The sequence below is a fragment of the Erithacus rubecula genome, assembly GCF_903797595.1.
Source record: "Erithacus rubecula genome assembly, chromosome: 11".
NCBI classification, from domain to species: domain Eukaryota; kingdom Metazoa; phylum Chordata; class Aves; order Passeriformes; family Muscicapidae; genus Erithacus; species Erithacus rubecula.
Genome location: NC_136663.1, coordinates 16373715 through 16384293, shown reverse-complemented (window position 1 = coordinate 16384293; position 10579 = coordinate 16373715).

The window sequence follows — 10579 nt, the reverse complement described above, 5'->3', positions numbered from 1 at the left end:
ATGGGCAGACTGCATTTCTAACAGGGTTTCTCCTAATCCTGACTGGCTTAAATTGGGAATGTGCCATGCTACATCATCTCCACACACACACGAGGTTGTTAACTGCTAAAGCTGTTTTTCTTATTACACAAGTAATTGTTTGAATTTCACTGTTCCTTCCCTGGATGTCCATTCAGAGCACTGAGTTCTTTGGTCAGGTTATGTGTTAGGTGAAACAGTTTTTCCTTCCATCAGCTCTGTGTTTGCTGTTTTTCATGTAATTGATTGTTCATGTGCTCTGAGATGGGAAGGACAGGAGCTCCAGATTTGCCTTCTCTCCGTTCTTCCTGACCTGCTGTGCTTCAAGTTTGTTCTTTCTCTTCTGTTGTTTGTCTTCCCTTTCTTTTTATTTTTTTCCCTCAAGTTCCTGAGCTGGAAAAAAAGCAGGCAGCAGAAAATGCGAGAAAGGGAAGATCAGTGCTGTTTACAAGAGCTAAAGCCTGTCTAGCATCAGCCACAGAGTGGTTTCCTGTGTAATTGAGGTAAACACAATTCAGTTGGGAGGGTTTTTTCCTGTGAGATCCATTGCTTCTGGCTAGACAAGAAGGTGGCAGAAAGCACTGTGGCAGTGGGGCTGGCTGGGTGCAGCAGAGCAGCAGTGCTGGAGAGGCAGGGATGTGTGGGGCAGCAGGGGTGTGATAAGCCCTGTATCCTGCCCTTCTTCCAAATGACCACCAGACACAGCTGTGCCTCTGCCCAGAGCTGTGCTGGTGCTCTCCAGCTCTGGTGCCAGGGAAAATGCTGGTTCCTTCTATGCTGGTCAGTGCTCCTGCTGTGGAGAAGACACAGGTCTCAGCAATCATGCCTGGCTGAGCAGCACTGACAGACCCAAAGGCTCTCAGAGAGACCCAGGGTGGGAAACATATTGCCCAAGAAATTCCGAGTGCCATGAGTAGCTCCTGGAAAACAGCTCTAAAAGTCTGAGAGAAGCTAGAAATACCTCTGTCTTTCTTTAACACCAAGAACAGTCACTGATGGCTGCACAGCTTGGGTGCATCACAGATGAAGCTGCCTTTGGCTGGTGTGCTGTGCTGGGGAGAGCTGTGACCCCTTCCTGAAACAAAACAGTGTGCACTGTGAATGATTTGACATTTTTCCTCGTCCTTTTTTTTCTCTGTGCTTGTGAGTGTAGAGCACCAGAGCCTTACAGCAGATATCATCCATTTACCAGCAAGGAGCTGCTGATAAAGCCAGAATACATGGAGCAATGTTGGATACTTACACAGAAGGGCAGCCCCTCGTTGGAACACAAAGCTCTTCATTCAACAAGGAGGGCACAAACCAGTTATAGTTCAGCTAATCTTACTAATCTTCTTTTAATTAATCTGTTGCAGTGGAAGTTCATTTCCACTTGCACAATCAGCCTGGCAAAGGCAAATACTCCTGCAGAAAGAAATCATCCCAGTAGAAAAATCACTATTGAGATCAAGCCTGGGAGACATGAGACAAACAAGCAAACCAGATGTACAGAGTTATCAAAATAGGAAATTGAAGAACAGTTTTTGCTGCTGTCTTTTTAAGCTGGCTTAGTTGTTTTGCATGTGTGACTAATGTTGCAGAGGCAGCTGCTGCTGCCAGCAAGAGCCAACATCACATCAGGACCAGTGTGGCACCAGCCTGACTCTGCTCATGCTGGGAGGCAGCAGGAGATGGAGATGGGAGTCTCTGAAGGGGTCACAGAGGCTGAGTCCTTTCAGCTCTGCTGCTTTCCAGTCAGCCTCCTTTAGGCTGTTCCTCCCTAGCTGCATGTGGAGCCAGTCCTGGGACTCTGTGGCATCTGATCAACTCCCACTGGGCAGCTCTAAGTGTCCTGCAACAGCTACCTTGTTTTTACTGAAAACTCGAGCAATGTTTCTATTTTAAATATAGGAACATAACAAAATCCCTTCTAGGTCTGTGGAAAGGGTTTGGAACTTAACGCCCAGTTAGGGCAGATTTTAACACAGGATTTGAAAGCTTAGAAACAGCATTAGAAAAAGGAGAGAGAGCTTTAGAGCTTTGCCTTAGAGATGGGACATATTTCACAGAGTGGTCTCTAAAGACCCTTACAAAGTCTGGGAGATATTGATGGCAGTGGTGGACTCCCACTGAGCTGAGAGCAATCAGATTTTTGCCATTAATTTCTCTGGCACTAACAGAGCACAGAAAGCAATGTAATAATGGACTCTGCTACAGCTCTGCAAAGGGTGAAACCAGAGTGTAGTAAAATTTAATATTTCTCAATAGCAGCAAATACCCTGAATTGTGAAGGTGCTATAGATATTGCAGAAACATTTGGTAACTAATTGGCCAGAGTACTTGTGGATACTTTTAGTGTTTCCCCTGCTAGAAATTGGACTGAAAAGGCCAAGGCTGATGCAATTATAATCCCATTTCTGTATTTACTGTGTTATATGACCTCAGGCAAGAGCTGATCAGCCAGCTCCTGTGTGTGCATTGCAGAGCACAGTCTCTCGCTCAGCCTGCAGCTCTCAGACATTTCCTGGGTCAGTGTGGGCTACAGCCCTGTGCTCAGGCAGACCAGCACCAGGCCTGGCTGTCTCCTGCACTGCTGTGGCCCTTTGCAGCAGCCCCCAGACCCCCAGATGCCATTTCCTAATTGCCAGCAGGGCAGACAGGCTGGGGTGTGGCTGGTGCAGGGGGATGCAAGGAGCCCACAGTGAGAAGGGGAGCAGCACTGGGGGTCCTGAGGTTTGGGTGAGAACTTTTATTCCTGGGGGATGTGGGGAGCATGGCTGGGAAAGCTGGCTTGGCAATACAGGAAGATCACCCCATGGGTTTGGTTTCATCTTGGGTGCAGCAAAGGAATCAGCAGTGGAAAAGCCTCCAGATATTTCTGGAAAGCTCCAGCTATCTGTCTTTAAAGATAACTGAGGAAATAGCCCGTTTCCTCTTTGCTGGCTCGTGTTTGCTTCACTGCAAACTTGGCATTCTAAAGGCAGGTGAGGAGCATGGGGAGCAGTACCTGGGCCAGTCTGACAGAGCAGGAGCAGATGCAAATCCCAGGTCAGGGTCCCCCTGGCAGCCCTGGCATACTTGCACCAAACTGCTGGGTACCCTGCAGTGAGAGGGGATTCTCTGGGCTGGGAGGAGCTGGTGAAGTGCCCAGGAATGGGTGAACTCACCTAAAGGAGTGAACTCACCTGAAGGGACTGTGGAAGAGAATGGGAGGGATGTTCCCCTCTTTGGTGGACCCAAATCTCCAGCTGGTTGCTCCTCCAGCCCTGTGAGCACATGGGAAAGGTGCCACCAGAAAATCCCTTGGGAATTGCTTCATCTGACACACAGAGCTCCTGCAAGTGCTGCAGCATCAGGTTAGACTCAAGAACATTCTTTGCAGATGCAGTAACCTGACTCTGATTCATTTATCCCATGACTCGGTGTTAGCATCAGAGCTGCAGCAATTTCAGGTTTAAGGAAGAACCACCCTGTAAGTAAAAGAACAATTTACATGGAAGGAGCTAATTGGCACCTCAACACTTTAATATATCCACTTACAATTGCATTTAGTGTTAGAGAGTATTATGTGGAGTAGCTAATGACACTGCCTCCCTTCTCCTTTGAGCTTTCTGCAATGGGCAGAAAACCATGCTGCAATAAGAGGGCTGGTCTCTGCAAATTACTTGCTAAATTGAACTGGATTCTTGAAATTAACTTCAAAACTCAGCTGAACTGCTCTTCCAGCACTCAGAGTTGAAAATTACACCAAATTCTAAATTACGTGTGAAGAAAGCAAACTGGCTAGTTCTGAGGAGCAGAACTACAGCTTTTATATGCCATTATCAGTAATGGTCCCTGACAGACTTCTCTGGAATAACAATGCTTCCATGGATGGGAGGACAGTTATTCTTGATGCAGGATATTTTGCATCAGGCTGTAGTTGTGTCTCAACACATTTATACAATATTTAATTCTCCACTAATTCTCTTGCCAGAAGGAATGCAGAAAGCTTCTTACAGATACTATTGGCCACAGAAATGCTGAAAAGAAGATCCTATTTTCTGCTTTCTAGCTTAAGAGAGGAGAATTATATTTTCTTTTCTTGAAGCAAGAATTTTTATCCCAAAAAATTATAGTCCCCTTTGAGTAAAGCAGTCTGCAGATTCCTGAACAGGTAAAAACCCTTAGAAGCTAAACAGAAAGGGAATTTGCTGAAGAGAATGTAGTTCATTTTATGTTCAGATGATTGTTACCTTCAGATTGTACTTCATTTTTATAGAAGAGCTTTAAAAGCAACTTCAAGAGCTGTATAAAAATTTGTGTTGTGTGAAATGAAGTGTTTGGGGTTCAATAATGTTTGGATTCATACAAGTTTTGGAGAACACACAGCATGGATAGATTGTAAGTGTCCTTACATGGCCCCAGCTGCTACCCCAGTGTTCCCCAGGCTTGAGGATCAGCTGATGGAGAGAAGAACCCTGCAGAACCTGCCCAAAGGCAGTGGGCTGTGGCAGGGGAGGGCAGGGGAGCTGAGCCCAGCACAGCAGCTCTGCTCCCCCTGCACCCAGGGGAGGCTCCCAGCCAAGGCCCAGCCTTGTCCCAGCTCCTGGGGGCTGCAGGAGTGCCACAGGACCTGCAGGACACTGCACAGCAGGTTATAAATCCTCACTGGGTGGGTTTCAAAGAGGCACATGAGCCTGCTCCCATGGGGAAATAGCATTGTGCCTTCACAGAGACCTTGGACATTCATGTTGTTCTTTGTCTCTCCACTCACGTGGGCTGGGAAGGTGTCACAGCTGTGTTCCCACAGCCTGCCACTCCTCTGGGGCTGCCTGGGGCACAGGGCAGAGGAGAGGCTCTGCTGGGCAGGACTGGAGCACTCCAGAAATCCTGGCAGCACATGGAACTTCACACACTCAAATACACAGGGGAGATCATTTGTCTCCATGCAATTATTGATCTAGACCTTTGAACTCAATCAAGTCAGCAGAGCTGCAATAAGTTGCCCCAGTACACAATATGGCTATTTATAAGGAAAAGCCAACCCCAATGTCTTCTTAGCTTTGCCAAGGCACAGCAGCTTTGAAAGATGAGCTGTTTTAATGTAGGTGCCCAGTTTCAGGCAGCCAAATGGTTTCACAATTCCAAAAGTCATAATATTTTTAGGAGAACAGCATCCCTGGCTTTGGTTTCTTTTGCCAGAAAATGGGCAAGTAACAGAAGCACTGGTGAGCCAAGGCTGGTGCCTTCCTTGTGAGAAAGTCAAGCTGGAGTTTGCTCCTGCTGCCCAAGTCACATCTGGTGGCAGAAAGAGTCCCCCACACCTCATTCCTAACCCATGGATGTCCAGCAGGATCTTGTCTGCTCTCCTTCTATATTCTTTCCTGTCTGTAGCAAAGGCTGCACTGAAGCACCTGCTGCTTTGTACATCTCAATAGACTTTGTTATAAAGGGGGGTGCATCACAGTGCCTGTGCTCACCCAGCAAGGCTTTATGAAGCTCTTGAAAGATGTAAAATAAAAAAGGTCAAGCTATAAATCCAACTTTGTACTCATAGGATATGTAGGAGGACAAATAATCATATCTTGTCAGGCAAATGACTCTTTAAATTATTTCCATCTCCACACATAGAAAGCCACAGCTATTGAAAGGTACAGCTCAATAAGTAAAGTGTGCAGCTAGCCTAGAATTGCAGTACATCTATTTTCAGGTGCCACAAAACACATGTTCATCAAGAAGGCTATTAAAAAAATAATTTCCTAAAGACATCAGCACTAGGCTATTGAGGAGATCAAGTATTGGGTAATGAATTTCACAGGCAGAATAATGTGCACTATAAAAAGGTGAGCTATGAGGCAAAGTCATTTCCTCAAGAAAAAGGCAAGTGTCTCAATGGTCTTGGCATAGGATAACTATATTCTACTTTATTTCTGCAGTTTGATATGTAAAGTATGTATTTTCAAAAGGTCACTTCCTTTTTATATTTATAGAACAATCTACTGCTGCTTTCTGCTGCTTCTTTGGAGAGCTGCTATAGGGCAGGAGTTAATTTTAAAAAATACCCAAGCTAAAGGTGAAGTTCCACTTCTTTTTTCATTCTGGATATTTAAGCTGTAGGAGCTGGTCAGCAGGAACTTTATCCACAATAAAACAGGTTCAGAATTTATAAAGAAGATGATTAAGCCAGGCTTACTGACTCATGCACTGAGCTAAATCAGGAGGATGATAAATGGAAGAAAAGGAAATTATAAAATCTGACTAACGAATTAGTTAGCCAAGAAAGTAACCACTGAGTGTCAGCTCAAAGAGAGAAGGCTCCCAAAGCCTGAGGTAGCCCAGGGGAATGCTCACCTTCAGGCAGTCTCCTGTCCCATTTTCCCCAGATGATTCCATTATTCTGCAGCATGGGCAGGTTCCCAATTATCATTTTTCTGCTCTGTGGCCCATGGTGGTAACAAGGGGCAGGGATGGGAGCCTCTGCAGCCTCATTCATCACCTGGCTTTGGAGAGCACTTCAGCCAGTATCCAGTATTGAGTTAAAAATGTAAATAATGCCTTTAGGAGGGCAGTGAATGAAATAAAGCTTATCACATTTTCTGGCTGCCTAGTTGTGAATCAGATAGATGGGAAAAGGTGTTTGAGCAAGTATTGATTTTACTGAAATGATCTTGGAAGGTTGCTGTCAAAGTATTGTTCCTCTGGAATTTGACCTGCCTGCCACAATTTATCTTAGCATATTTTTAAATATCCAAATTACTTACCATTCCTTCAGTTCTCATATCTGTGCCTGAACAGTTTTCCTGTTTTTCAGAGTTGATACTCCAGCCTATTTGGAAGGCTGGTGGGGAGAGCTGAGGGGGATCTGTAAACAGCATTGGATCTGTAAACAGCATTTGGAGCCAAGAGATGTGGAGCCTGATGTGGCTGTGTGTGCATGAAGCAGAGCTCAGCTCCACAGGGGGACATTGCTCCAACCTGAAAGGAACCTCACAGCCACAGCAGCACTGAGGAAAACCAGAGCTGCTCTGTGGCTTCCCCTGCAGAGGGGTTTGTTAAACACACAGCAAACCCTGTGTCTGAGCTGACATTTGTCACTGTCTCCCAGTGTGTGTCCCTGACTGTCCCCACACTGGCAGAGGCACACAGGGCTGGCAAGCACTGCTCTGCCATGGTGGAGGATGCTGGTTCCTGCTCCACACCTCCCCTGGGCTGGGAATGAGCCTCAGCTTGGAAACAGCCTCATTACATGGGACACCACCACATTTCCTGGCAGGGAAACAAATAGCAGCAGCAGCAGCACAGAGCTGTGAGGAGCTGCTAGATCCACCTGCACTGGGTCAGATATAAATAAGACTGGTGCAAAAGGTGTTGCCGAAAAGGGAAGCAGGCAGTAGCTTTGAACTCTTGTGCAGCATTAAAAAAATGCAGTGTGATGACTCTAAAAGGGGCAAAGGAAGAACAGCACGAAATAAAACAAAATCAGTGGTTTTGTAGAAAGGAAAAAAGTAGCAAGTGATAAAGTTTGAGGATTTGGTGACTTTCCTTTTTTTCCTAAGTTTTTTACAGTTGTGTCATTCTCAACAGTAATTTTTCTTCTAAAATAAAAATATCCGTACATTTTCCTTGCAGATAAAGACCCTATGGATGAAATGGCTCCTTTGTCACAAGCAGGAGGCTCAGGAGTGCAGAAGACAGAACATCTTGGTATTAGAGCACCCACTGTGCCCCAGCCATTGGTAAAAGTTTGTGCTATGGTGTCTGCACCAGCTTCAGACCATACACTCTGAGTGAGGAGAGGGCCAGGGGCTGCCATTTTTAAAAGAGAGATTAGAAAGTCAAAAATGCATTTAAACAAAGTTCAGCCTGACTATTGCTTCTAGGAAAGCAAAGTCTGAGGCCACAGGTGGGACTAAAAGCTCATGAGTTTGCACAGTAACATTTTCTCTTGTCTAAATCACCCAGTAGACTATGGTGGTAGTTGCAGACTTACATACAGATTAAAATTTTCCAATCTAGTTTTTTTTCTTCTTAGCCTCTTTCAGTGTGCTAGTCACTAGCAAAAAGTTTCTTGTTGCATTCATATTTGTAAGAAAAAAATCAATTGATAGTGCTGGATCTAAGTTTACCCTTACAGAAAACAGTTTTCCTGTCAGATTATATTTCCACCCCAAAACTTATTGCAGGGATTTAACATATCTTCTGTTGTCATGCTGCATGAATAACAAGCAAGGAATGTTGGGGTTTTCCCCATTTAATGATTTATCTTTGTTTTTATCCTTTTTGTGTGTGTGTATGTTGCTCCTGGCTGGTTCTTGAATATTTAATAAGGCAGTACAAGAGATGGTAGAGCTAAGTGGTTTGTTGTGCTGCTATGACATTTATTAGCAGGTGGCAAAACATGTAGCCGTGGTAAAAATGTGTTTCTTTGCAGAAATTATATGTTGCCTCTCATCCAAGCAGTCTCATACCTTCTCTCAGGTCAAAGAGGAGAGAGAAAAGTGGGGATGGGAGGTTTCTTTTTGCATTCTGGCTCAAGATATGTACAATGTGAAACTAAAATTTGAGCTAGGAAAAAAGATCCACTTAAAGGAAGTATGCTTTTGGAAAGAATTTTAATAGACAATAAAGAATGACCATATGTTTCACCTGGAGATCTCAAAAGGCAGATATTGTCTCTCTCCTTTCTATATATTGGCATGAGCTTAGTGCCAGAGGAAAATAAAGCAAAAAGGCTTTCCCAAGGTGACCCTGAGCAAAGTTCTGTCAGGAAAGGATCCCACTGTCTCCAGTAAGGAGGTGTCCCAGTGGTGTTGACTGCAGAGCAGTAGGAGAACTGCCCTGATGTGGGTGACCTCCTTGAAATACGTGTGCTCAAATTTGCATAAATACTTAGTTCTCATGAAACATTTAAATGGAGTGGCACAAAATGCACCCCACACCAGGAGAGATTTACTCTAACTTAAGCTAAAGCCAAATAAACCCAGTGGGCCCAGGCTCTGCATGTTGGACCATGTCCTTACACAGCAGATCTGCTGAGGAGCTGTGGGGAACTTTTAAAATAATTGTGCCATAGTTACTCACCAGGGTACATTGCATTTGGAATCAGAGGTCACTTTCCTTTCTTTACAAGGGAAAACATTGTGAGTGAACCTGTAATTTTGAGTACACTAATTCCAAGACATTTGCAGATACCAAGTGGTTTCCTGGAATAACAGCCTCTCTCAAGAGAAACGTCAAATGCATTTAATCAGCCACATTTAGAGCTCTGCTACATCTGCAAATGAATTATTAACGATCTCAAATGTTTTTGAATGATCCAAAAGTCAGGAATGAGGTGGCTCTTCAGCTAATCAGCTCTGATTCAGGGTTTCTCCTTTCCACTTTATGCACCAGGGGCTCTGCACCTGCCTGCTGCTGCTCACGGGAGCTCCTGGAGCTCACATTAACCTCTCTGGAGGTGCCTGGGTAGCTGAAAAAATGCAAAGTGCAGCTGACATCCAGCTGTGCCTGTAGGGATTGATGCATCACTTAGTAAATAGCCACTGCTCAGTGCCCTGGAGCCTGGTGAGAAGGTCTGGGACGCTCCAGGGACTGCTGCTCCCACACTGCAGTCACCACATCCCTTGCCACAGAACTCCTCTGTGCCCCTGATGCCATCCATGACCGAACTAACAGAGGTGGGGCTGGGTCAGGTGTGGCTGGAGATGCAGGTTGGAATCATTGGTGTCTCATTAGTAACACAAGAGTGGCAGAACAAAGCTGTGAGATAAAGCACAGCTTGGGCTCTGTGCTCCAGCCTTGGCTCCCCTTTGTCATGTTAATAAAATCATGGTTTACGTGGCTTCTCCTGCTAAACGACGTCTTGTAAAGTGCTCTGGGAAACAGTTACAATTGTCACATTGCATGCAACTCAACCCCCTTCCTCTGCACTGTGGAAATACCCTTTTAGAGGGAAATAATTGCTGCAATCTCATTTCTCCAGTCGAGGTAATTTGGTTACATTAATTTTTGAATCAACAAGTGTTCTCATTTAAGAGCTCCAGCTGACAAAATAATGGAACCATCAAGAGGCAGATGTAAACAAAGCACTTGCAGTAGCATATGAATTAATGAAAAAAAACAAAACAGCATTTACTCTTTATGGGTACTAATAAATGAATTCTAGTGTATATAGGAAGAAAAATTACCTCAGATCGTGAGGAAGTTGTTCAGTAGCTTGGTGTTTTCTGACCAGATACAGAATTTCTGTTCAATCTGTTCAAATTAAGGAGGACCTTAAACATGAGGACACAATGAAGCAAGTTTTCGGAGGAAGATTTGAGCAGAAGCATTTTCTTTGCTGGACAAAAGCCACTGACAGAGAGAGTATTAACCAGCTGCATCTGGGATGCTGTCAAATCATAACACAAAAGGGGAATTAAAAATCTGCTCCTCACTTTGCCTGAGTGAAAATTGCAGGGTGGTCACTTTATTTTGTATATAATTATAATAACAAGCTTGATAGTGTATCTGTTATGGATTATGCGTTCTGTGTGCATTATTAACAACATGACTGTTTGTCCCACTGCACCCATGAGGAAAACACAAACCACAGACAAAT